This window comes from Camellia sinensis, chromosome 14 (genome assembly GCF_055761805.1).
Source record: "Camellia sinensis isolate YWXY chromosome 14, ASM5576180v1, whole genome shotgun sequence".
In the NCBI taxonomy this organism is placed as follows: Eukaryota; Viridiplantae; Streptophyta; class Magnoliopsida; order Ericales; family Theaceae; genus Camellia; species Camellia sinensis.
Genome location: NC_138974.1, coordinates 47557499 through 47585453, shown reverse-complemented (window position 1 = coordinate 47585453; position 27955 = coordinate 47557499). Strand labels below are relative to the sequence as shown.

General features: G+C 35.3%; 1 pseudogene across 1 annotated transcript; it reads right to left on the bottom strand.

The window, feature by feature from the left end:
• Positions 1–252: 252 nt before the first annotated feature.
• LOC114265657 (sterol 3-beta-glucosyltransferase UGT80A2-like) lies at positions 253–27886 on the bottom strand (annotated as a pseudogene). The gene is made up of 11 exons (XR_014351317.1): positions 27494–27886; positions 26856–27036; positions 24675–24724; positions 24439–24496; positions 24144–24320; positions 9868–9984; positions 6330–6432; positions 5466–5542; positions 1946–1993; positions 1710–1859; positions 253–429 (listed from the first exon to the last, which is right to left on the bottom strand). The product of XR_014351317.1 is annotated as a sterol 3-beta-glucosyltransferase UGT80A2-like (transcript).
• Between the last annotated feature and the right edge of the window lie 69 nt (positions 27887–27955).

The following is a 27955-nucleotide window of genomic DNA, read 5'->3' as shown; positions in this document are numbered from 1 at the left end:
TAAAAATAAATTTTTTTAAAAAAATTGAGCATTTCTTTTAATAAATGAATTACAAACAAAAAAAATAAAAAATAAAAATAATACAACTCTCAAGAAGACAGGGATGGCATTTGCAAAACAGAGCTATAAATAGAGATAGTGGAGTACGTTATGAGAAACCACTAGTGGTGAACACGTCTTGCTATATCAAGATTACACTCTCTGAATGTAAAATCTAATCAAATAAAAAAAACACGGAAATCATTATCCACACCAGACGACTTAGGAAGAACAAAAACTTTTTCTAATTGAGAAAAGATTGGAGGGCAAGGGTGCTGTCTCAGGCTCAGGCTTCTTTCGAGGAAGATGTTTAAAGAAAGCTTTCACTGCTCCCGTCACCCCATCTTCATTTTCCATGGCCTTGGCAAGTTCCACTGCACGCTCCTTTACCTGCATTGTCTGTCAAGTTTGAAGCCATTTGCGGAAATATAAATATTTTTCTAGCATTCTAACAAGACAATGTGTACGGGGAGGAAATAATTCTCCTCGTATAATCCTGTTGACCAAGTCCACGCTCCTCCGTACGACGTCGCTTTATCACCTGAAAACACAAACGTGAGCTAGCCGGCGGGTGTGTGCCGGAAACCTCTCCGATGCCTAAGTCAGTAAGCTTGACAAATAGACAAAGTTTTATGCTCTCAAAAATAATTGTGTTCAATTTACCTCCTCCAAGGTGATGTTTGTGGGCTTTTATAAGTTTCCCGTGGCACAATCCTAGTAGGACTTGTATTTCTCCATGCAAAGTCCTCCTAGGATTCATACTCCTAAGGATAATGCTTATCCTTTTACACCCTCCCCCACTGCTTAAACCAAGTGGGATGGTTTTCTCCATGGCCGAACTACCATTTGACCGAAGTAAAGTAGGCCGAACTATCCTTAGTTCAGCCCTTCCCTTTACTCTCCCTTATATCGGTTTCTCATCTGTTCAACCTATGGTGTGTTTGGACCGAACCAACGACTCTCGACCGGTTTAACTCCCAAACCGGTATACCTCTAAGGTCGATATAACTTCAAGGCCGGTCTAACTTCAAGTTGCTCCCAGACCGAAGTACATTTACAATCCTCTAACCGAAGTAACTTTATCATTTGTGAGCCGAAGTAATTTCACCTCCTTGGGCCGGAGTAACTTTGTCTCCCCAAGGCCGGAGTAACCTTGCTCTCCTGGGCCGGAGTATCCTTTACGGCCTTTTTACTTAGTCCTTCGCGTTTTGGGCCTCAAAGCCCAACTCGCAGCTCGGCCCAATTTTTCCCAAAAATTACCCTAAATTTTCTAAAACAATGTAGAGCAGCATACAGTTTTGTTCATATTGATAATAACCGCCTTGTTTGGTGCAGCTTTTGGGACTACCTATAGCTTCTTCTTTTTTATTTTTTTTATTTTGCAAATCTATGGCTGGTTGTTTGGTGCAGCTGCTTCTTACAACTTATGAAAAATTGATTACTGAAAAGCAGGGGAAAGGGTGTTTTAAGTTTCTACTTTCTTTTTTTTTTTTTTGGTACAACGGAAAAGAAGCTACACCAAATCGGACAAATATCACTTTAATTTTTGGCTTCCGTTAAAGGGGGTTGCCGGGGACATTGAAACCAGAATAGTAAGCACTTTTGAGGACAACTATAGCATACATAAATTGTAGTAGGAAAATTAAGCCGTCTAGAAAATTGGAAGTTACCTTTGGATCTAGCATAAAAGAAATTGCATCAACCAGCTTGGTAAGTGAGAACTCATCGACTGGTATAGGAGGGGGACCTACTCCTCTGGCATGGACACGATCTCCCCAAAAAGGTTGGTCACCGAAAAAAGGTACAATGCTTGTGGGACACTATACAACAACATGTAATAAAAACATAAGACAAACAGAATTACATGTAACAGAAAGTAGAGAAAAATGGGTCATGAAGCCATTACTGCAGCTTTAAGACCAGCAGCTGTTGTTCCCACATCTCCATGATGCACCTGAAAGCAAAACCACATAGCAATAAGAATTGTCTACAGTGTTAAGAAGAAAACCACATAATAAAGTTGAAGTTTTGAAAGACTTATTATTCAAATAACTTTATTACAGCCAAAAATGTACCCAAAAAAAAGAAAAAAGAAAAAAGACGAAAAAAAAACACACTCATTGTAACATTACATATGTAGACTATTTGTCATTAAAATGCGTTGAGCATGCATAAGGATCTCTTCCCTCAAACTTGCTAGATGAACTATAAATACCGAAGCTCAATAGATTGGTAAATTTGAATCGTGAGCAGAAATCTTGGTACAGTTTTTAACTCTCATCAAAATTGAGATTGGGTAAACGATCTTGAAACTGCATTTGTAGACCACGCATGTATTTTTATACCATTTTCGCAACTGAAAACAGTTCGCAATATGTAAAGTGGAAGAGAATTATCATGTCAGAGAGAAGATTATTTGTAACGACCCCAAAATCCATATCAGAAGTTGCCTTTATGCCCTTGTGGGTTAATGTCTTTTAATTTAATGATATCTGTTCTGACTGAAGAATTATCTGTTGAGCTACGGCTTTAGAATTGAAATTACCGACCTTTACAGGTTCAGAAATCAAAATTGAGTACTTGAGTATGTTAATGAGAATTTTTAGAACTATTTGAAAAAATTAATTGGAAATCTAATTTGTCTGATTCGTTCATGCACATTTAGGTGGTTAATTTTGTACTGCAAATTGAAGGCCTTAGAGGCTTCAAAAACCAGAACATAGGACATATTTATGATCAGCACAATTTTTAGAGTCACCTGGGAAGTTTAATTTAAATTTGATTTCGTGCGATTCTTAAGGCCGCATTTGGCTTTCCCTATTGTGTTAAACTTATGTGTGTGTATATTTAAATGTATATATGTATGTGAGAGGAGGAGTTGAACTCATCTCTTAGAGTCCAAAAATATCTAGAGGAGAGAGGATGATACGTGAGAGAGAGAGAGGGGGAGAGAGAACTCAAAGAGAAGAAATGGAAGAAGACATCAAAGACTTGGCTTGAATTCATCATAGTTATGCAAAAACAAGTGATGGAAAAGGTTTAAGGTAAGATTCTCCCTCTCAACACTTGAAGATCATAAGCTAAAGAGTGAGTTCTTGGGTTATCTATGATTGTGTGTATGGGTTATGGTTCTTCAAGAGGCTAAAGAAGAATTTCACCATGAAAGTGAACTTTGGACCCCAAACCATGTCCACTCTATATTTTTGTGTTTTAGTTCTTAATCCTGTTCTTATGCTTGGGAATTTGGGTAGTATTTTGGGGTTATGATCTTTGATGGAAGCTAATAATGTGAAATTTATCATGTATTAAAGAGTTTTAGGCTTTGATTTACATGAAATTGAGGTTTGATTTTGAAAAGGAGGGGTTCCAAATTATACAACCATTTTCGGATTGTCTGATTTTGCCCAGACCACACGAGCGGCCACGGGCACCGCATGCGCGGAACATGAAGAAAAAAAGAGATTTTCATTCTGCTCTTTGGGCGCTCGAACGGCCGGTTTTTCCGCTCGAGCGGATTTGGGCCGCACAAGCGGTCCAATTGGGCGCACGTGCGGCCAACCCTGTTTCAGCTTATACCTGGTAACTTCAAATAAGCATATCTTTTGCATCCGGACTCCATTTTGAGTGATTCTTGAGCCTAAAATCAAGCTCCGGAAGTCTAATTTTCAATGGTAGTGGTCTCACTTCCAAATTATAAGTAAAGAAATAGATATGCCCAAATTAGTGAGAGTTGCTCACTTTCTATCTACCAATTTTGTACCATTTCTCCGTCTGATCCATTTTCCTATCAATTCCTTCTATCTTCTGAGACATGGATTATGACTTATTGAAGACTAATGAGTTTAGAACCGATATGACTAATTGATTAAAGAGTAGAGTAAGGAAACGGGTATATTCTTATAATGCTATGTGCATTGTATTTGTAGGTCAAGACGAGGACATCGTCCCACTGCTGTCAGAAACTTATCACTATGAGTAATAGTAGTGTAACGATATGCTATACTTACTTCTGGTGCTCATGATTTTTATATAGTTGTTGAGAATGACACATACTATTGACATTGTGCTCTGATTGAATTAACGGACATAATTGAACAATGGCACTGTTATAGACCTAAGGTCGTTCTGTCTCTATTAGTAAAAGTGGGCTTAAAGCCATTTTGTATCATATCTGGGCTTAAAGCCATTCAGTATCATATCTGGGCTTAACGCCATTCTGTATCTTATATGGGCCCGAAGCCGTTCTGTATGATCTGCGGGCCTAAGGCCATTCTGTATCCTATACGGGCCCGAGGCCGTTCTGTATCACATGCAAGCCGGAGGCTGCTTTGAAATATAATTATGAACAAGATCTGTGTATGACTTGATGAGCTTATTTATACTCTTTAAGACTATGCTCAAGTAATTAACCTCCTTACATTGCTATTATTCACTGAGCCTTGCTCACCTCGTTATTATGTATATTTATGTAGGTGAGCCATCGGGGATTGACACTAGCGTTGTACTGAGGTTTTTCTGTTTGCCAAGTCACCTGGGGTATGTCTCCGTGTGGAGGCTTTAATTTGTGTTGAGAGTCATGTAAATTATTAAGTCTTATATAAGTGTGGGTGAGATCTATATAAATTTTGTGATTGTATATGTAACTCTGGGAATGTATTTAAATGCTTAAACCTAATTAAGCCATTATGTATGCACAAGCTCAATAGATGTTGTTTTTTATTGATATTGCTTCCGCTTAAGGCCCCGTATGTGGTTAAATATTATTCTAAAATTTTGTTTTGAGGCCTATGTATAAGCCGATCATGAACAAAACTTTTAAGGACGGGTTTGGGTCGTGACATTATTGATTCACAGCTATTGTCTAGGTTCAGTTGGTTTTCAGCAAGAGACATAATATTTGCAGTAACCAGGTTCAAATTGAAAAGAAATCTTTTTTTTTCCCCTAAGAGGGATTTCTGTTTTCAACAAGGACACAATATAACACATGGAATTAGCAATCTACAGTAAGCTGTGTGTGTAAAAGTACAGCAATCCAAATGGCCACGAACTAAATAATGAGGCCTCACCACAGATGCACATTGTAAGATATCAACTATCAATTAAAAATCAATTAGTCGGATATCAACAATTGAATAAAAATTAATTGTTCGGATACTAACAACCGAACTGCTATTTTGTTCAATTGTTAAGGTTTGAACAATTAATTTTTTTTTGGTGATTAATATCCAAATGGACAAAATGGGTCGAACTAAGAAACTCCAAATGGCCACAAACTAAGGGGTGGTTTGGCATCCCCTATATAATCCATCTTTTTATCTTTTTTTCATTACATCACCTCTTTATTTTTCTGCACATTTTTTCGTAAAAAAATAAAAAGTGCACTTATTTAGATCATCCCAAACAACTCCTAAATAGTGAGGCCTCACCACAGCCGCACATTGTAAGAAAAGCCAATCATGAGGGCAATTGTCCAGCAAGTACACAAAGGCCCTGTTTGGTAGAGCTGTGAGAAAATGCTTATAACTTATGCCTAAACAGCTTATAGCTTATAACTATGAATATAAGCTGATTTCTGACTTATAAATTAAGCATCTCCTGCCCCACTCAAACAATAAGCTGATTTCTGACTTCCAAAAAGTTATAAACTATAAACTATAAGCTAAACCAAACACATCAAAATAGCTTAAATTAAGCTGAAAGCTGAAATAAACAGCTTTTAAGCTGCACCAAACAGGCAAGTGCTTTGAAGTACACAAAGTCCTTTGGTTCTGCCACCGGGGGGGGGGGGGGGGGAATAGCTTAAATTAAGCTGAAAGCTGAAATAAGTAGCTTTTAAGCTGCACCAAACAGGCACAAAGTGCTTTGAAGTACACAAAGTCCTTTGGTTCCGCCGCCCGGGGGGGAGAAAAAAAAAAAAAGAGCAAAATAAATAGACTAATACATTAAATAGGCAAGCAGAGAAGACAAATATAAGGGGAGATTTTGTTACACAACACAAGCTCCTTGTTCCATTTCACACGGCATGGTTGACAACCATGCCCAACAGTTTAAGGAAAGCATTTGTGAATAATATATTTATAAAAATTCCTTTATTTAAATAAATATTTTGGAATCAGGATTACATTTACAAATAAAATTAAAGACGGGTAATATGAAAAAGTAATGATTAAAAATTTGGAATTTCAAAAATGGATACATAAAATGCGACTTTCAAAAAAGAAAGTATTAAAATGGGACTGGAGCAGTCTAATTGAATGCATAGAGAATCAAAGATGAAAACGGAAACTTACAGTTACCAAGGCCACCCCGGCCTTTATTAATAATACCCCTTTGTCCGGTTGTTTCAAGTGCTTCCACAATTATTTGGGTAATTTTCTCAGGCTCTTGAACGGGCTGCAATGAAAGAAATAACTTAAATTTGGGAACATATACTGTTGTTTAGAACCCGAATATATAAATCAAATAAATAATTAAGTAATAATTATTTTATAATTTCAAATATTTTGTTTGTGAATCTTTAAGTGTAAACTAATTATTTTTAGGAGGTCTTTTAATTAATTTTAAATCTAAAAAAAAATTTATGGTGAAAATCTTTAATTTAAAGGTAAGATTTTTTATTAAAAAAAATATACTTTAAGTGCAAACTAATTATTATTGGGAGGTTTTTTAATTAATTTTAAATCTAAAATAAATTTATGGTGAAATGCTTTAATTTGGAGGTAAGATTTTTTATTAAAAATATATGCATATATAGAGAGAGAGAGAAGAGTGTGACTTCAACTCTAGACCACAATGTTAATATATATGACTCTTACCATTTGAGTTGCATATAACGTATATATGTATTTTGTATATTTATCTATTTATTTGACCTATATATGCCCACCACTAGTATAAAATAAAATAAACACAAATCCTACTCTATTATTTTGTTCACGACATAGGGCAACAACACAGCGGGGAGAGGGTTTGAGAGAGGGGAAAAAAAAAAAACAAGAAGTTGCAATCAAAGAACATTTGGATGTGTGGTAGGGTTCTAACTTTCTTCTTTATTTTATATTTGTTTCTTTATCCTTATTCTATTTTATGATTTAATTCATTGATGGGGAGGTTGTAGGTGTATGTAATTTGTGTATATATATATATATATATACAGTTAAGAAATCTGAGGAGTTAATTTCATGTATAAAGAATGGTGTAATTCTTAGTCCAAAAATTCTGTACAGAATCACAAACTTTAAAAATCAAGAAACCATATCAAATGAATGAATTTTAAACTAAAATTTTTACAGTAAATAATTACATATTGAATTTCATATCTGAATTTTCCCGTAATTTTTGGGAGTCAAAATCCATATAAACTAATGCGCTCAATTCCGTCAAGAAAACTGATTTAAAACAGTAAGTTCGGAAGCATCGTTCTCTTTGGGTATAGTTCCGAAAATTATCAAATTAGTGTCATTAGAACCAGTTATGAGTCTAGTTTCGTACATTTTTGGCCTTACATTGATTACTTTTGTATACTAAGAGAACCATTAATTTCTTTAAAGTGCTACAAAAAACAACATGTTTAGATATAATTAATTGTAGATAATTATTTTGATAACCAAATCAAGTAAAACCAATTAGGTTTGGAACTTAGGATATATTAGTTGATATCTGGAGGGTTTTGGAATTTTTTGAACAGCATAGAGTGGATTTTGTAATTTTCAAAATTAGCGAATAGATTGGGAAAGTTTGTTTAAAACTCTGTTTTATCTTAAAGTTACTTTTAGTTAAGTTTCGATCGAAACCCATATCTTGGGTAATTTTAGACCTTGAAGAACATGAACTTAGGTATTATTTAATAGTAACAGTGAGTGGGGTTGAGCTGTGTTAGTGCGCTTTAGTGTAGGGTATTTAGTTTATTATTCTCTTTAGTATTTTTAAATTAGTAGTGACGTGTAGTTTTCATACTTGGTTCAGGGCACTAGTTGGACTTTCATACTCTATTCGAAAATTATATTATTTCGTTTTCAGGTGAGTAGTTTCATGCTACATATTTTAAGAAATGTTCCCCTATCCTGAACTGTTGGAAAATTAAATTGTTGTTTCAAGACTAAACTGATTTGATAAATTATTATATTATCAATGGAATCAAATTATTTCTGAAACATGTGTGAACTTAGCATACTGTAAACTATTTATTTTGGCCTCATGTTTATAATAGTGAACTACCATGTTTTGCGAAACTGATGTGTATTGATTATTGGGACCATCTGTATATTTTAGTCCAGGGAAATTATTCCACTGTGTGTGGTGACTCTGGCCACTAGGGAATAGATCTGGGTTGGGCCGTGATGACTCTAGTGCTCAACAATTGTAAGAAAAAGACTTAGGTTAGGCTAGGTGACCTTCAATCGGATCATCTTAGAGAAAAGGCCTAGGTTGCCACCTTGAGGATGACTCTTAGTTCGGTATCGGATCCAACAAGGCTTATAGCCTTGAGAATTATGTGGCATGTTACTTGTTATTTTTTGGTACCCAAAAAATTATTGGTGTTCATGTTGTAATCTGTTTTAAGTGAAAAATGTCATTTATCATGTTCTTGAGAGACGTGAGTATTTTAACTGTTGAACTATGGAACCTTCTCTTTCAAACAGATTATTCTTATCAAACTGTATGCCAATCTAGTTTCTGTGATATATATATATATATATATATCTTATTTTGGAATTGAACCCTGTTTTCAAAACTGAATTTACTATCCATGTTGTTACTCACCAAGCTATCAGCTAACTTAGTTGTTTATCATTTTCAGGTGTTAGAAGGATTTAGAGTGGACTCATGGCGTAGTGGGGACTCAATTGCATGGACCTCTAGGACATTCATTTATATTGTTTTAGATTGTTGTGTCAAGTTTGTGCATATTTCTTTTTATTTTTATTGAGGTTCATTTAGGATTATTTTGATATGTGGGCTGTTTATATCCTATAAGTTTAGATGGTATTGATTACGGTTGGCTTTGCCGTTTATACTTGTGACTTGTCACTGGTGGATTTTGATTTATTTATTTCTGGGTTATCATCACATTTATTCTTTGTGATTTTGGATTCATGTATAGGCTTACGTGTGCCTTGGGCTAAGTCCCTATGGGCCATGGCCGGTTATGCCTCGGTTTGGGGTGTGACAGAATAGTTAACGCTAAAACAGAAGAGGACTAGGGTACATAAACAGAATTTACACTTGACTTCATCAAGCTAATGAAGAAAATATCCATAGAGCCATCACTTAAACATGCTAACAAAGGGCCTTCCATGTTGAGTGGAAAATTGCTTTAGGTTTCTCTTCAGTAATCTTCTAACAATTTCCATAATTACTCAATTACTTCACTCGATCATTATTATCAAATAAACTGACAAGGGAAAATTCAGAAAAACAATAAATTGAAAATGATAAAAACTGATGATGCTCACAAAAACAAACAAAAATGCTTCATTAGATGCTCCAAGCATTGTATCAACACATACAATTATCATTTGCTCAGGCTTTTACTTCCATCAAATCAATCAAAATACAATCATTTTGTCAACAGAATTAATAATAGATATTAATAATAGTAAAGCGCAAGGAAGAAACCCAAGCCTACAAGACAAGTGCAATTTGAAGAACTAAATAAGAGAAAAATGACTATATTATTCCCTCTTCTTAATCCTCTAACATAATAACTTGTTATTCTAGAACATAATAGTCACCACACAGAAATTAACTTGTTTAAGTAGCCACCAGAAAATAGGAAATTCACAAAAAAAGAACATAAATCTAAAGACTACTAAGAAGGATACTTACAAGGCTTCCAAACCCAATATAGATGGGCTTTGGCCCAGCTTTAAGCCAGTCTACAAGCTCCTGAGGAGGTTCATAATTTGATGCAAGATCCTACCACATCAACCTTGTGTCCCCAATCTGAAATACAAGAGATGACAATAAATCTGAAATTGATATTCTTCTAATAACAATCATGCCAGCTCATAAACATGGACCAAAAAGGAAAAAGACAAAGAAAAAAGGAGAAGGAAAAAGAGAGAAACATAACGACATAGAGAACATACAAGCAAAAATGATACCCAAAAAAAAATGGTTTTAATTTTTCCAACTAAACACAGAAGTATGTAAACTGAGATGACAAACAATTGCATGATGAAAGGCTCTGGAGAAGGCATGTAGGAACCCATTCGACAAGATATGAAGAAAGGTTGTTTAACCATACATAAGCATTATAACATTTATAACAATCTTTATGCATCCCTTGTATCACTACAACAAAATGCACATTTGGCGACTAAAATTGGCGACTAAGAGCACCATTTTAGGCGACTAAAAACCTGATTTAGTCGGCATTTGTTTAATATTTTTAGCTACTAAATTAATTTAGTCGCCATATATTATTATTGGCGACCAAACTTAGTTGTAGTTGTTGTTTGCTACCATTTTGCAACAAAAATTTTTTGTCGCCAAAAGATGGGCGTATTTTTGATGAATTTATGGCGACCAAAACTAAGTTAGTCGTTGTAAAGTAAACATTGCCGACGAAAAATTGGAATTAGTAGCCAAATAGGATGCTTTTCGCGACCAATTTTTAGTCGCCAAAAAGGATTTTTGGCGACAAATAATGATTTAGTCGCTAAATCTTCAAAAAAAAATTTAGAGGGAAACTCATTAAAGATTCGCGCCCAGTACATATATTTCACAGACACATTTTTGGAACTATTTTGTCTCACACACCAACATACAGACCTCACACACCACCAGTCGATACCAAACCTGACCGCCGATCATCACCATCGCTAGCCACTGGCTCTGGCCACCGGCGCTGGCTGATCATCGCTAGTCACCATTGCTGGCCACAGGTATTTGTCTCTCATCTCTCTCCCTCTCTGTCGATTTGGGTCTGTCTATTTGTATCTCCCATCCCCGTGTCTATAACGATTTCTGTAGGGTTTTTAATTTTTTTTTCTTTCATTTTTTGTTGATTTCGCAAACAACTTTTAGGGCTTTTTCTGATTTCGTGAATGGGTTTGGTTAAAATTTCAGATTGCCGATTTCTGATTCTCGATTGTGGATTGTTGAACTATATGACCAAATGTTCCAAACTAACCCTGTTTTAGGAAATCAAATGATTAAAATGAATGCATATATATATGACCTCTGTTTTAGGAATATTCCAAACTAACCCTATATATATATATATATATGCATGCATAGGTGAGAAATCTAAATAATGTTTGACCTTGTTTTGTGTGTTAGTGAGAGGATCTGAGACCACAAGGACAAAACCTCTGCAATCTAAGTAAGCTAAGGAGCTTAAGGTGACAATCCAGTTCCATTCTACTGTGCTTTTTGGAGATTTAAGGTACCTTTTCATTTGGAAAAAAATTCCGTCTAATTTGCTTATAATTTTTTTTTTTTTTGCTCTGATGATTAAAATCCTATTTATGTTGTTCCCAGCATTTAGAACAACATATGTTTTGAATGTAATCAAACACTCAAATTTGAGAGCCCCAATTACAACTACATTATAAACAATGTTTGAGAGCCCCAATCATTTTTAAACATCTACAATTTTTACATACACTAGCATCACTTGGACGGGGTAGTCGCGGCCATCCTATTCAATACCCCATCTCATCCACTATGGATTTAGTAGTAATATATGGAAAAATAAAAATAAAAATAAAATAACAAAAAAACTAAACATAGGATATAACTAAGGTTTACATTCAAAGTAGTGGCAACCATTAAAAGCACTACGAGTCTAGTCACTCAGATTTTAGTAGCCTCTCTTGATGATGATAACTTCCATTGTGTCCATTTAATTAGCTTCAGTTGCATACTCTAATGCCTTTAATAATGTAGGCAGAAATAGTTTCAGAGAGAACCACAAACAATTTGCCTTAGGACCCTGTGAACTACCATACATCCAAAACCACATCTTGTTGATTACCCAACAATGCCCTCACTTAAATGTATTGAACATATACTTCCTGTGCCATGAATCATTTGCGTACGAGGGTCTTCTTAATAAAATTCAAAATACAAATTGTTGTTGGGTCCCCAGGATTATCAGTTAACAAATTTTCTTCTCCCCTCAGCACGGGTTAACAATATAATGTCATGAACTAAAATTATCGAAAGACGTTGCAAACATATTACAAAGAAGTACAAGCAAAAAACCTGAATTTTTAAAATATGTGAATGGAAAACCTTGATGTGGATCGTAGGGAATACAAACCAAAATGATTTACAAAATTGTAAATACATACTGACAATGAATCAATGAACATGTGACAAAATTAACTACATAGTTAAAGAGAGCAATGAATTTAAAGGGTATGGGCAATTGAGGTACTAAATTAACCCCATGAAAGAAGAAATGATTTTAAAAAGTACGTACAAGACTCTAATATGTAAAAAGTCGTGATTGAAAGAATGGTTACAATAATTGTCAAGCTTTTTGTGTCCAAGTTCAACGAAATCCAACGTCAAAGGAAATAGAATGCAGAAGTTTGATTACATACGAATAAATTCAAAAAATATTACCATGTACATTCCATGACCGCAACGGAGAAACATATACATTATGTATTACAGATACTTTTTTTGGAGACATATTAGGAAGACTTGGAAATGGTGATATCGTAGGTGAGGTCATTGACCTACTTGTAAAAGCAAGATATCAATAAAATAAAATAAAATAAAAAAGCAACTAACAAGGGGGAAAAAAATAAATAAACAGAGCATACCATCAGTGCCATTGTTAGTTTCTGAATTTCGGTTTTGTGAAGCTGTTCCAAAAGGGGCAAGCTCCACCAGTATTGGGTTTACAGCAGGAACAAATATTTCGTTGTAAAATGTAATTATATCAACATGCTCCTGCCCTGTTTTCTGTTTTCTGAGTAATGTAAAGGATTTGAATAACCTTTGCTTGTGTGCTCTGTTTTGCTGGGTTTGTCTTTGCTTTGCTCAGTTGGTTTGTTGCTGCGGGTGGGGTGGGTGTGGGCTGTTTATGCTTTGTTTATTGTTGATGTTTTGGTTGATGTTGGTGATGGTTGCTGGGTGGAGTTTAATAGGTCTATAGGGTGTTTGGTTTTTGGTTTATTCCAAATAATGGTAGTTTGGGGTTTTGATTCTTTGGGGGGTTTTTTTTCTTGCCTTTTTTTCTTGTTGGCTTTGGTTTCTCACCAACCCTTGGGGTCGAGCTTGCAGATGATTGGGCTCTCTGCTTGGTGCCAACCTAGTTGGGATTGAGTAGTTTGCGATGATGCTTTGTGCTCTTTACATAAAGTTACAATTATATGTCTCCCTCTAAGATGCGTTGTGCTCTTTACAAATTAGTATAATGTTTGTTAAATATAAATTAATCTTGCACCAAGACTAGCAAATGCCCCTATTAATTAATATAGAATTGAAGAATCATATTAAGCGTATATATTTGGAATACTACTTAGAAGGAACAATCAATCCTTCTAATTAAATTAATTATTTTGTAATATGAAAATAAATTTGTTCACACATTTTTTTAGTATATGAACAATACAAAATATAATTATAGTTGAAATTTAGTTTCTCTTTACATAAAGTTACAATTATATGTCTCCCTCTAAGATGCTTTGTGCTTTATAGAAATTAGTATAATGTTTGTTAAATATAAATTAATCTTGCACCAAGACTAGCAAATGCCCCTATTAATTAATATAGAATTGAAGAATCATATTAAGGGTATATATTTGGAATACTACTTAGAAGTAACAATCAATCCATGTAATTAAATTAACTAATTTGAAATATGAAAATAAATTTGTTTACACACTTTTTTAGAGTTATTGTCAATACAAAATATAATTACAGTTGAAATTTAGTTTCTCTTTACATAAAGTTACAATTATATGTCTCCCTCTAAGATGACTTCACATAGAATTGTTCATGTATGTCACATTTTCTTATGAATGCATGCCAAGTTACTAGTGAAATTAGCCAACTATATGCAATTGACAAATAGGCAAAACATGCCGATCTGTTATTACTATTTCGTTCACTTCATTATTGCAATGCTAATCGAATCCTTAAACTTACTTAAGCTCTCTTCCAGTATAGCGTGTTTTTCCAAGTTGTTGTCCATTCCCAGGTTCATCTTTGCTTGATGTCTACTGTTCCAATAATGGACAAGAGTTGGATGATGATCAAAGATAGGCTAAAAAGTAAAGAGTATCTAGAAAGTGTTCAGTCATTTATTGAGTTCGCTACGAAGAATTTAGGGCCGCAGGATGAAATCCGTTGTCCTTGTGTTGATTGCTTGAACGGCACAAAATTTAGTCGACACGTTATACGGTTGCACTTGATTCGAAGAGGAATCGCATGTTCTTATTGAAATTGGGTCCACCACCACGGGGAACATGTTCCCATGTTTCATGCTTATCCTATTATGCGAAACGATGATACTGAAAGCCACCAAGCTGGAATGACAACTAATCACGAAAATGTGGGTGAACTTCCAACTATGTTAGAAGAGATTTACATCAGTGGTCTTATGGATGATCATATCGACGAAGAATGTACTAGTTCGGAGAGGCACAATTTGTTGAAGTTCATGAAGTTGTTCGATGATGCTCAACGCAAAGTATATCCAGAGTGTGAAAAGTTCTCCATCTTGTCCTTCGTAATTAAGATGCTTCATGTGAAGGTGTATAATAAATGGAGCAACAAATCTTTCGATATGATTATGCAAGTTTTCAAAGACATTCTACCAAAGTGTGATGAAAATGTTCCATGGACCCTTTATGAAGCAAAAAAGCTTTTTGTTTGGCATAGGACTTGAAACCTTGAAGTTTGGCGTCTCTGACTGAGCCTTAAATACTATCTCTGTAGCAATGAGTCGTTTTTAGACATTTACGGATATTTGTCACGTTGTACAAATGGCTGGATGGACTATCATGTATATTTGAGATCTAATAGTTATGTATTGTTGTTCTGACAGTGCTGCAGATCAATGGTTTAAGGAAGCAAAAGAGAAACATTCAACATTGAATGCGATCATATATGGAACTATAACATATGCCCATTGGTATGTTTTTCATTTGACAGATTTCGAGCTTTTTTTTTTTTTTTTTTTTTTGTTGCTCTGCCATATGCATAGATGAAAAGTTTGTAGATCATGTTCCTAATTTCTGTAGCTAGTAATCTCAAAGATGGGTTAGGTACTATCATATTGAAATTTGTTTTGGAAAATTTGTAGTATTCTATCTATGGTATGATGGTATCTGTTTTTGGGCAAAGAATTGTTGAAACTGATGTGAGCTAATAATCTGATAGAAATGCTCCTATGCTAAATTTTAGAAATATCAGATGATGCTTGGAGACCTCTGATGTAACCATGGTCAACATAGCGATTCTTAGCCCAAACTTTACCTTGTCTAGCAAAGCAACTTTATCTATATACAAGTACTGTGCTTTTTTTTTTCCCTTGTATTATATATTAGCCATTCACTTGGAAAATGAAGCATTCCTAATAAAATGCCAAAGCTTCTTATTTATGGTCTAGCAACCCTAATAAAATAAGAGAACTAATACTCATATGTTGAGTGTTGACATCAATGTAGAATAATTGTTTGGTACCATCAGCGGGATCTCTATTTCAGGGTTGTTGGTTTGTTAATTGGAAGTGATGTTGGGTGGAGTTCATGGTAAAAGGGTAAATGGTGTGGTCCCTGGTGTGTTGCTGCAGAGGGTCATTGGTCTGTTGCTACTACTGCTGGCTGATGCTGGACTGTATGCTCAGGTTCACAAGGGTCATCAGGTGGCCTCCTGTGGGTTTGGGATCCTAGAGAATTCCAGATGTCAGGTTGCTACAGCAATAGAAGTTGAACTCTGAGTTATGGGTAACTTGCTCAAGTTGCAAAATCATGAAGTTATGCTGCCACTGAATTTGTATTGGGATGATCTGTGTGAGAGGTTAAGCAACAATCAAGTTACTGGTTTTCATTTTTCAGAAAATACTTTTCAGAAAATTCTACTTTCTTATTTTTTGTGTTTTTTTGTTTTTATCGAATTCTTTTAATATTTTAAGCAATTTTTTTACTTTTAAAACACACCTAACATAAATACACCTAAAAAGTAAAAAAATTGCAAAAAAAAATCTTTTAAAAATTCGCTAAATACCAAAAATACAAAAAAAAATACAAGAATTCAATACATTTTTTGTATTTTTATGTATTTATTAATTTTTTAAAATATTTTTTCACAAATTTTTTACTTTTTAGATACATCTAACTAAGGTGCATCTAAAAAAGTAAAAAAAATGATTAAAATTTAAAAAATATTCACTAAAAACAAAAGAATATGAAAACCAAAAAACTCAGTTTTCAAAAAACTTAATTCAAAAAACTCAAACCAAACACACTGAATAGTATTATGCCATGGTCTTGGTAGATAACCTAGAAGAATCTAGTGTGCTGATCTGTGTTGCTGGTCTGTCAGGAACGAATGCTCTTGATAGGATTAAAACATGTTTTGATATCTTGATTGTGGTTGTTTTGTGTTTTGCTCTCCTAATTGGTGGTTGCTGCTGCTATGGATTTTGTCCTGTTTCTTGATGGTTTGAGGCTGATGTTTAGGAGCCTGCTGGGGTATGCTGTTGGTTGGTTGCTGATCTGCTGTATGGTTTTGGAGTCTGTTTGGTGTATGAGGATGATTCGAGGTTGCAAATAGGTGTTCAGAGGTTAGCTGGTGTATACTGTAGAAAGAAGTGGTATTGCTAAAAATGATTTTTTGGTTCATTTCTAATTGAGAAAAATTATGGGTTTGAATTCTAAGATACAAATCAATGGTAACAAGTTTCGTTCTTTTCTTTTCTGTAAGGTCATCTTAGGATTTTTAGTCAAGGAGAAATACCAAAAATCTCCATAAAAAAAATTTTAAAAAAAAAAAGAGAAATGGTAAAAAAGAAAAAACAGAATGCTATACAAACAAAAAATTCATATAATTGGTGAAAATAATGCGATCCACACCCACATAGTGTTCTCACCCCAAATAATTTGTCACTTGAAATCCACCTAATATATGACATGAACAATAAAATAGAAACCCATCAACTATATTAATAAAATTTTCAATGTAAATGATAAATCAAATCATCTGATAACAATTTTGAATAGTGAGATATTATCACTTTGATTCCTCACTTGCAAGCCTCTCACTTAGTATCCTAGCTCCCATGTACCTGCACCATTTACAAACATAGTACTTATCAGTGATAATTAAGCACATTAATTCTAAAGATCATTAAAACATAGACAGTTTCATGGAACAGAGACAAGAGGGGGTCTCTCATCTAAGAACCTTTATGTATTTTATTTATGTGCAAGTAGACTTTTTGTAATGCAAAAGATCTGTCAGGAACAATTATTCATGTATGTTTGGTACGTAATGTAGGTACCATGGTTCCTGGAATCAAGACGGGGCGGCGGAAGAGAGCAACAAGTGGCAACGTATTATCAGCCTCTGAAGCATGTCCACAGGAGATTGGCACCCCGCTGACGTTCTCTGATGAGACACAACCACTAGATGATACACATACGGTGGTGGACGAGACGCAGCCAGGTGGAGTGGGTAAGAGCATTGAACTTAGTTATAAGCTAAAAGTTTTGTTTTTTTTTTTTTTAGGTGCATAAGTCATCAAGTAAGGCAATGAAAACCCCATAAAGACAAAGAAAAACAAAGAAAAAAAAAACCAAATAGTGGGCAGCGAAATCCAAGTTGTAGCATAATTTATGTTTGACTTTATGCAGCCAAACAGTAGCTGGCAGCAACAGTAGGCAGCGAAAAAATTAACAAGACCCACTACGGCTACCTTTTTTTTTTTGAAGCTCATTAGCAATGTTTGTAATTTGTGACTTCCTTCCCCTTTTGTACCAAGGCAAACGAGGTCAACTCGTGTACGAGGACCAACATTAGGCAAAGGAGTGCAGAAAAAAATTACTAGGAGAAAATGGGAGAAATTACATGTCTATGTCAATCGGGTGTTGAACGCAATCACAGGAGGGAATGCCACCCCAGCGACGAATGAGTTGGGCCTTCAAATTAGGTGGTTGTGCCCTCTTCAGAGCGTGTAGTCATGGAGAAAAATTGATCAAACTACCAAAGATGCGGTCATCCAAGCGGTGCTAGTATGAGAATCATCTTGCCATAATGTCTTCATTATGTTATTTGTAATTGCATAAATTAATTGTTGTACTAATTCTCTTATTATGTTTGTAGGACAAGTTTGTTATCGGCGATGATTTTGATAATGATGAACAAGCTCAACAGATCCTCGATAGAAAGACATATTTGCTATACAATGATTGGAGGTACAACCTAAAGCAAGAGTTCCTCGAACTTAAGGAAAAGGGTGTTGATGACCCCTATAGTCATCTGCCTAGTGGAGTGAGCTTGGAGACTGGAAATATCTTATTGATGTTGCTTGGAAAGATGAATCTCACTTGGTAACAACCGAATTAGAAACCCCATTATTGAAATTAATTTATGTTTTAATATGTAAAAATTCTTCACTAATTTTTTATTTATTTATTTTTTTTTTTTTTGGTTCTTATTTTTTTAGAAACGCTCAAAAGCTGGTAAAGCAAATAGGGGTATGGTCCCCTATGATCATACAAGTGGATCGCGATCATTTCCTATAGCAATGTCGCTTATGGTGAGAAGTTAATTTACTAATGTAATGGATGATTGATTCTTCTTGATTTTGAATATTACCATGTACTAATTCGTCAATGGAATTTTTCCAAACCTAACAGGCAAATGAGGATGGAGATATAGATTTTCCTGAATTTTATAAGAAAGCACACAAGTCCAAGAAGACGGGAGATTGGATTGACCCCAAATGTAGTGAGCTACATGTGAGTATTGAATGTTGAAACCAAGTGTGTTGCATATCTATTAGTAAAGTTGTTTTACATTCCTTCTCCGATATTGACTTTATTGTTTTTTTGCCATGACAGGATGATATGGTGAATCTACAAGTGGTAGCCACCGATGCGGGGATGCCATTGACCCATGAAGAAATATCAAGGCATGTGCTCGGGGAAAAAAAAAATAACTTGCGTGGATATGGGATAGGCCACAACCCTCTTCCACAGCTTCTAGTGCGACACGAGCACGTAATAAACATATGGAGTCAATGAGAGCAGAACTGGAGGTTCTTCGTTCAGACCGTCAAAAAGATCACGAGGAGTTGCTGAAGGAGAAAGAGGAGCGCCAAAGAGATCACGAGGAGCTATTGAAGGAGAAAGAGGAGTGCCAAAGAGATCGAGAGGAAATTATGAGGGAAAGAGAGCAGCTGATCAAACAGGTCGATGAAGAAAAAAAAGCACGGGAGGCACAACAAGTACAACTTAATCATTTGAACGACGTGGTGTCACGGCTCACAACCCTCTTGGAGGGTTCAGATGGTCATCCTACTATTCGGTAAACAAAATTTTGTTTAACAAGCTAGTTCAACTCCTACAAAAAATATGGATCATGTTGACATAAAATTGTTTTCCTAAAGTTGCTATTCAAATTTTTTTTTGTTTTGTGCTTCGAATAGGTTTGGAGGCATAAAGTGAGTAGACTTTGCAGCAGCCGACGTGGTGTTTTGATACATGACACACAGGACTGTAATCTGATTTCCATAAGGTAACCACATGATTGGAATGAAATATTAAGTTCCCCAAAAACAAATACGATGAGCCTATGAATATGAGGCCAGTTACTATATTAGCAGTGATATCCAATTGAATGTCATTTCAAATTTAAGACTAATTGAATAAACCAAGTTAAATTGGAATGAATTTTGATTTAGTACAATATAACTAGTACAACTGGACTGGTGTAAAGTGCATGCAAGCCATTATTGGTTCATACTGATGAGTTTGAGAGAGAGAAGAGCTGTGAAGATACAATGCAAATTGAGAGCACTGAAAGGTACAGAAAACCGATTTTTAGAAAACTAAAATGTTGTTTGAATTTTTTAAGTTAGAAACAGTCGGTAGGTTTTAGTCGAGTCAATCGGTATATATTTTTGTAACGCTTCTATGTACAATAAGTCTATAATTGTTTCTAGAGTTTTGGGGTCTGTTAGTGGACAACAATTTTGGATTGTAATCAAAAGGATGCTAATACAATTGTAATTTTTGTTGCGTAAAAAGGACGCTAATACGTGAAAAAAATTAATGAAACCCTCATTGTGCATTAGGAGTTGTCAACATTGAATCATGACTTTATTTGGGTTGTAATCAACATAATTTTGGGTCTATTTCCCCCTATTGACCCTGTTTAATACGTTGGACAATTATGAGCTTCATTATTGTCATATTGGAAAAATATATTAGTTCAGTTAGTCTCCTATGTAAAATGTCGTCTTACTAGAACGCCATAAACTTAGCCGGAAAAGGCCTTCGAGGGCCGAAATTTGAAAGCAGCCCCCGAACCACTGTGGGGATGGCACGGGTAGCTTCCTCGTGTCAAATAGGACCTATAGGAACAGACGGGACGTAATTAGCACGTGTATGTTGGGAGTTGGCGTGGAAAACGCCATAAACTTAGCTGAAAAAGGCGTTCGAGGGTCGAAAATTGAACTCAGCCCCCGAACCACTGTAGGGATGGCACGGGTAGCTTCCTGATGTAAAATAGGACCTGTGGGGATAGACGGGACATAATTAGCACGTGTACGTTGGGAGTTGACGTGAAAAATGCCATAAACGTAGCCGAAAAAGGCGTTCGAGGGTCGAAAATTCAAAGCAGCCCCCGAACCACTGTAGGGATGGCACAGGTAGCTTCCTTGTGTCAAATAGGACTTGTGGGGATAGACAGGACATAATTAGCACGTGTACGTTGGGAGTTGGCGTGAAAAACGCTGTAAATTTAGCCAAAAAGGCCTTCGAGGGCCGAAAATTGAAATCAGCCCCCGAACCACTGTAGGGAGGGCATGGGTAGCTTCCTGGTGTAAAATAGGACCTGTGGGGATAGACAGGACGTAATTAGCACGTGTACGTTGGGAGTTGGCGTGAAAAACGCCATAAACTTAGCTGAAAAAGGCCTTCGAGGGCCGAAAATTGAAAGCAGCCCCTGAACCACTGTAAGGATGGCACAGCTAGCTTCCTTGTGTCAAATAGGACCTGTGGGGACAGACGGGACGTAATTAGCACGTATACGTTGGGAGTTGTCGTGAAAAGGCCATAAACTTAGCCGAAAAAGGCCTTCGAGGGCTGAAAATTGAAAGCAGCCCCCGAACCACTGTAGGGATGGCACGGGTAGCTTCCTGGTGTAAAATAGGATCTGTGGGGATAGACGGGACGTAATTAGTACATGTACGTTGGGAGTTAGCATGAAAAACGCCATAAACTTAGCCGGAAAAGGCGTTAAAGGGCCGAAAATTGAAAGCAGCCCCCGAACCACTGTAGGGATGGCACAGGTAGCTTCCTTGTGTCAAATAGGACCTGTGGGGACAGACGGGACGTAATTAGCATGTGTACATTGGGAGTTGGCGTGAAAAACGTCATAAACTTAGCCGAAAAGGCCTTTGAGGGCCGAAAATTGAAAGCAGCTCCCGAACAACTGTAGGGATGGCACGAGTAGCTTCCTCATGTGAAATAGAACCTGTGGGGTTAGACGGGACATAATTAGCATGTGTACGTTGGGAGTTGGCGTGAGAAATGCTATAAAGCTTATAAAAATATATTAAAGCTTATATATTAAAGCTTACAAATATATATGTTATATAAGCATCTCTATATATGTACATTTATGAATAAAATACATATATGTTTACACATTAGACTAAACTTGACTTGGGGCTCATGCTTGACTTGGGAAATTTCTTTGCACTTTAAATGTACACTTTCAATACAATTTAAAGTGTAAAGAAAATATATTGAAATTCCTAAATTCAAACTATAGTTAAATACAATTTCAATTACAATTGACATGCTTGCAATTTGTGTTTTGTAGATGGCTATAACTTTTTGTTTACAATTTTTGTTTACAATGGAACTAATGGGTGTAGTTTTTGTTGGGTAGATGGCTTTTGGCATTGACATGTGGATCTTCTATTTTTTTATCCGGAAGATAATTCACAGTTTTACAAGGATTTGGGAAGTTTTCTGTCGTCCTATACTTTTTGTGTGGACTGTGGATGCATTGTACATAAAATATTTGGCGGGGTACATAGTATTTTTGGAGCTTCTATTAATTGCTCTGGTGGTATAGAATCAATAGACTGTGAAATTTGGATGCATCGTACATATAATTTATGGCGGGGTACATAGTATTTTTGGAGCTTGTATTAATTGCTCTGTTGGTATATGTATAGATTACCTTTTGTCGTGGTACATATTACCATGGTAATTTGTACCTTGGCAAATGGTCATTACAATGCGTAGTATAGTAAAAATGTTGTGTAATGAGGACATTGTTTTGGTAACGTATTTGAAATGTATGACGTTTTTATTTGTAATTGGAATATATATAGTTGGTTTGTATATAAGTTTACATTAGCAGGTGTTCTTTTTTGTTTGATGGTTGTAAGTGAAACATGCATTACGGAATAGGTGATAATATATATAGGTTGTATACCTATTACCGGTTACGGTGGATACATACAGGTTCTAACAAAATTTATTAAAATGAAAAAAATAAAATAAAAATATAAAATGACGTTTTTGGTGACAAAGCAATTGGTAGCCAAAAGAGAAAAAAAAAATGCTTTTGGCGACTAAATATTTAGTAGCCAAAACAATGAAAAACACTTTTGGCGACAACATTTTTAGTCGCCAAAACATAATAAAAAAGCATAGGCGACTAACCTGTTTAGTAGCCAAAGAAGAATGAACCTTTCCGCGACTAAACATTTAGTAGCTTAAATAACACTATTGGCGACCAGTAATTTCGTCACCGTAGATATTTTATGTTTTCGCGACAAAAGATTTAGTAGCTAAAGAAGTGAGTTAAACAAATTAATGCACCCTTTGGGCGACTAATATGTTAGTCGCTAATGTGAGTCATCCGCGACTAAGGCTCTTTTCGAGCACATACGAGGCCGACTTCAAACATAAAACAAACATATTTTTCCTTGATCATAGTCCTAATGTTAAACCCAACAAACAAGGAAGAATTTTTCTCAGTTTACTGCCTGCCTAACAAAGAGATTTAACCAAAACTAGTTACCACTTTCAATGAGAAATTAATGCCTTCCATTCTCTTATCAAAGGGTCTGCCAAATATTCAATCATGGTAACAAAAATGGCTTCATTTTAAATATTTCTGGGAAACCCAACTGTCCACATTAATTCAATATCATTGTGATGGAATGGATAGTGAGCCACTTTAATTTGACCCTTAGGTTCCACGACAAGAAAAATCATAAATTTTGTCTTGGCTTTAAGTTCTACTCTCTTAAAAATAAAAATAAATAAAAAATTCGACAAGGAAAAAGCAGATTGCTTTTACATTATTGTCAAGTCACATGCATATTGCACCAACCAAGGCGCAGTTAGGAAGGTCTCTTCTTTTTTGTTTTTGTATTTTTATTTATTATTTATTTCATAGCTCTTTTTTTCTATTGTTCCCTCTTTATCTTATTTGAGTTTCATTATTTAAGAAAAAAAACATTTACAAAAGACGCATGTGGTTCATCTGTTTCTTGACCTTATGCACAAAGTCCAGTGTCCACTCCTAAAATACCACCCATATTCTCTACGAAAGAATTGGATAACTATGCTATAGTCTATATCTAAGTTCACTGCTCTGAATGAACAGATGACACTTACCCTAGTTTGATAGAACTAAAAGAAACAAGAAGATACAAACCTAAATAACAATAATAAACTGTTTAAAGAAGAGCACAACCCATTGCACAAACTTATGCTATGCCCTCCCCTCAAAAAAATAAGAAAAAACGGGTGAAAAGAACAGGCAGAATAAAAAACAGAGCTATATATGTAATATTTTATTAAATACCCAACTTTCCTTGGGTAACAAAAAAGTTACTAAAGCAAATGGTTGTTTAACAACAGAATATAAATCTAAATAACCACCTTTTGGTTTGGGAACGAAGTGAGGACTCCAAATGTATCTATATGCACATCAGATTCTGAGCCTTGTGAACCACTAAAATAGGTGACCGGCCATAGCTTCAACTTCTTCATCCTAAGATCATTTACCATATCCCGTATTCCAAGCCAGATCAGAGAGTCAACAATTTGATATGACAGCTGCAAAATTCATACAAGATGTAGAGAGAACAAAAAATCCCACAACATCAAAAGAAATCAAATTAAGAGAAGTAGTAGTAGTTAACAGGACACAAAACATAAAATTGTAAGGGCTCACTCTATATCCAGCTGATTGCTTAACACGGGATAACAGATGTGGAAATTCACTAGTTGGCCTGGTAACAGACAATAAAATTCCATTTTCACCATGCAATTACTTAATACTCATCTAACCTTGTAACCAGAAGCAAATAATACAATAGAGAGGGGAAGCAGGGAATTATAAAATGCACAATAAATGATGCGCAATGCAACACATTTCAAAGTAAAACTGCATTACCAAACAAAACTTACGTCCATGGCAAGCGGTACGTACTTTCAGAGCCTCTGCCACATGTGTATGCCTTGAAAACATGTTGTCCAGGTAAATAACTGAATGTGAAACATAGAATGCAAAGATGTAGGTTTTCATAAAGTAAAATATCAGTAAAAAATTGGAAATATAATAAATAAATAAAAATGATTGGAGGTGGACAAAGGTAATTCACATAATTAATTCACGGAACAAGAGGTTCTAAAAGTTACAAATTTTGTAGTCTCAGAAAGAGAGAAAACCAGAACATACTAGGCCTGGGATAACATAGAAGATAAAGCATTTCCAAATCCATATATTCCCATAATAAAGAAGGCTTAAAAACATATATATAGCTGAAGTTATTTTGTTGTTATTATTATTATTATTAATTTTTTTTTTTTTTGGGGGGGGGGGGGGGGAGATGGCAAGTGATTCAAAAAAAAAAAAAACACTTCCATCGAGTGAAAAGGTAAACAAGAATGCACCATCCGAGACTCATTGTTGGATGAATCTCAACTGAATGGAACTGGTTATTTTGAAAACAAAATATTGCTAGCAATACAAATTGAAAATTCTATCATATCAATTTAGAACTATTATCTAATTCTAAAATGGAAACCAGATAGAAAATTTATCTTGTTTGGATGACAAGAACCACACGGCCACCAGATCCTTAAAAATAAATGCATTTAGCAGACAAAAATTTGTTTGGCTACAGCTTTGAATTATGTTCCTAAGGTGTGCATATTTGTCATTTCCTTTCACCATAAAGCGTATTCATGAAAACAAACAAACAATACTAAGAGATAATGGCAAGCAACAAGTTCAACTTTAAAAAGTTGAGGAATTTGTTCATCCATTACCTATGTAACCAAACACCACCAAAAGAAAGGAAAATGATTGAGTGTGCGGGTTAATGGAATGGCAAACTGGAGTGTCAACCACAGTTGACAATCCATGGATCCCCAAACCTGTTTTCTCTTGACGAAAATGTTCAGGAAAAATGCTATGCTTAAAGAAACCTTGGGTGAGCCAAGATGGCTGGGAACGAACGTATCAGGTAAAGGCCATAACCAGCATCTTAACTAAATATTCTCAATCTGGAATCCCATATCTTGCTTCTTTTACAATGTCAGTTTAGGTTCCTACAAATCAGTACCCACTTTCAGGCTTACTTTCCCAGTTGTCTAATAATGTTCAGCTACCCATTCTTGTTCCTAAGGAAAAGGAAAATCTCTCACACTATCTACAGATGCTGACCAACATGAAACTTTCATGCACTTGAAATCCACAAAGACAAGTCAAAGTACTCAGGAGAAATACGATTGACAAGCAATATGTGAGGCAGAACCATTTCGGTCTACCAATGCAGATTAAATCACTGAGAGCTGACAACAGATCCAGACACACAGACTGTTTGGTTACCGGAATCAATTACATCCCACCTTTGTGCTGCCATGAAAGAAACAGAACCAAGCAAGGAACCATGCAGCACATCATTGTGAATAGTCTTTCATAAATGCCATTATTTTCTAGCAGGTTCATTCAAAGTAACACACCGAGCTGGGCGGAAATCTACAAAAGGGAAGCCCTTGACTTATTAATAACATGATTGCTAAAAGAATAGAGTCACATGGGCAACCAGTATTGAATTCTTGTCAGTTAGGAATAAACTAAAAACAGGCATTGGAGTTCCATATCAATGAAGTATGTGTCTCTTCATATAGCATTTTTGCTGTACAATTTGAGCTATGACTGCAATCAAGAAACAAAACTTCTTTTTGTTTCCATCACAAAGTTCGATGTTTCTATCTCCTAGGAGACCGAAATTACATTTTTCTATTCCATTTGATCTCTTGGATCTTAGATACAATTAACATTTGTCTCCCAAAGGAAATAAAATTGTAGGAATTATTCTTTCATGGGAAGAAAAAACAAAAAGCCTCTAGCTAACACAATTTCAATTGCATTTTCAAAATCCAAAATGAATCGGAGCCATCAACTATTTGACCAAAACAAAAAGACAAATTAGTGCACACATTGACATCAATGAAGCTAAAATGCTAAATTACCCAAATGCTAAAAGCGAAAATGCCAAGACAAGACAAGACAAGAATGAGAATAAATAAAAGAGAGAAATAAAATAGCAAGATACAAAAGATAAACATAAATTAAGTAGCTAAATCTAACGGTATACTGGAGGATTGGCAATAATTGCATCTGCTTTAAAAGGAATGCCAGAATCCATGTCAGGTTCTTTACATGCAGGAAGTAAAGAGTATATTATATCCTTTATTTGGTTTTGTTGAACAGGGATCTCTGAAGGCCCTGATGGCAAGAATCCTTTTTTTTTAACCATATCTGCACCAAAGAATTTTTTTTAATGAAACCTATTTGTCAACCCCATTAGAGAACTAACTCGGAACTTACTCATATAGAAAATCAAACCAATTTTTTGTGTCAACTATTTTCACAAAGCGCTTTCATTTTTAGAGCTTCTCATAAAATGGTTAAATGTAAAAAGTAAATGGCAAAACAAAGAAGAATTCATATACAATCACAAAAAGTATGAAAGACATGCCAACAAAAGAAATGAAGAACCTCGATATTTCGAATTAGATTTGATCACATTGCAAAACTCTTGATAAAGCATTTCAAGAAATTAAATCAAATACAAAATTCACGTTCAAAGTATTAATATGAAAGCAAAAAAGTGTGCAACAGTTAAGTCATCGGCAATGCTGCAACACAACATTCAATCAAAAGATGAAAATGAATCATAATTCATATGAGATCAACAAGTTGATTTTTTACATACATCCAGCAAGAATTTTGGGATCTCCACCTAGAGGGTAAAACTCCAATCCAGCAGTCAAGACAAAATCCTTGAAATTCGAATGAGTTGCTACTCTCACACGATGGCCATAAGCCTGCATCAGAATATCCACATCAACTAACATATATCCAAGATGAGGCTTCAAAATTTCATAAAAATGTAGATTTCGTATATTTTTGGCAATTGTACTTTCAGTAAACAAACTCGAAAATAAATAACATGTATAACGCTAGAAATAAATGGTAGCAAGCATAATAAAGAAATAAAACTACAACAAAGTCATATTTTTGTTTAGAGAGGGGGAGAGAGAAGGATATCATCCAAGGAAAGAAGGAAACTCAGACTTAGATTCTAGTCATTCAATTCAATTGCAAAACTGCCTCGTTACCACAAATACCAACAGATGGAGAGGCTGGTAATGACTGATGCAGAATGCTCACATAG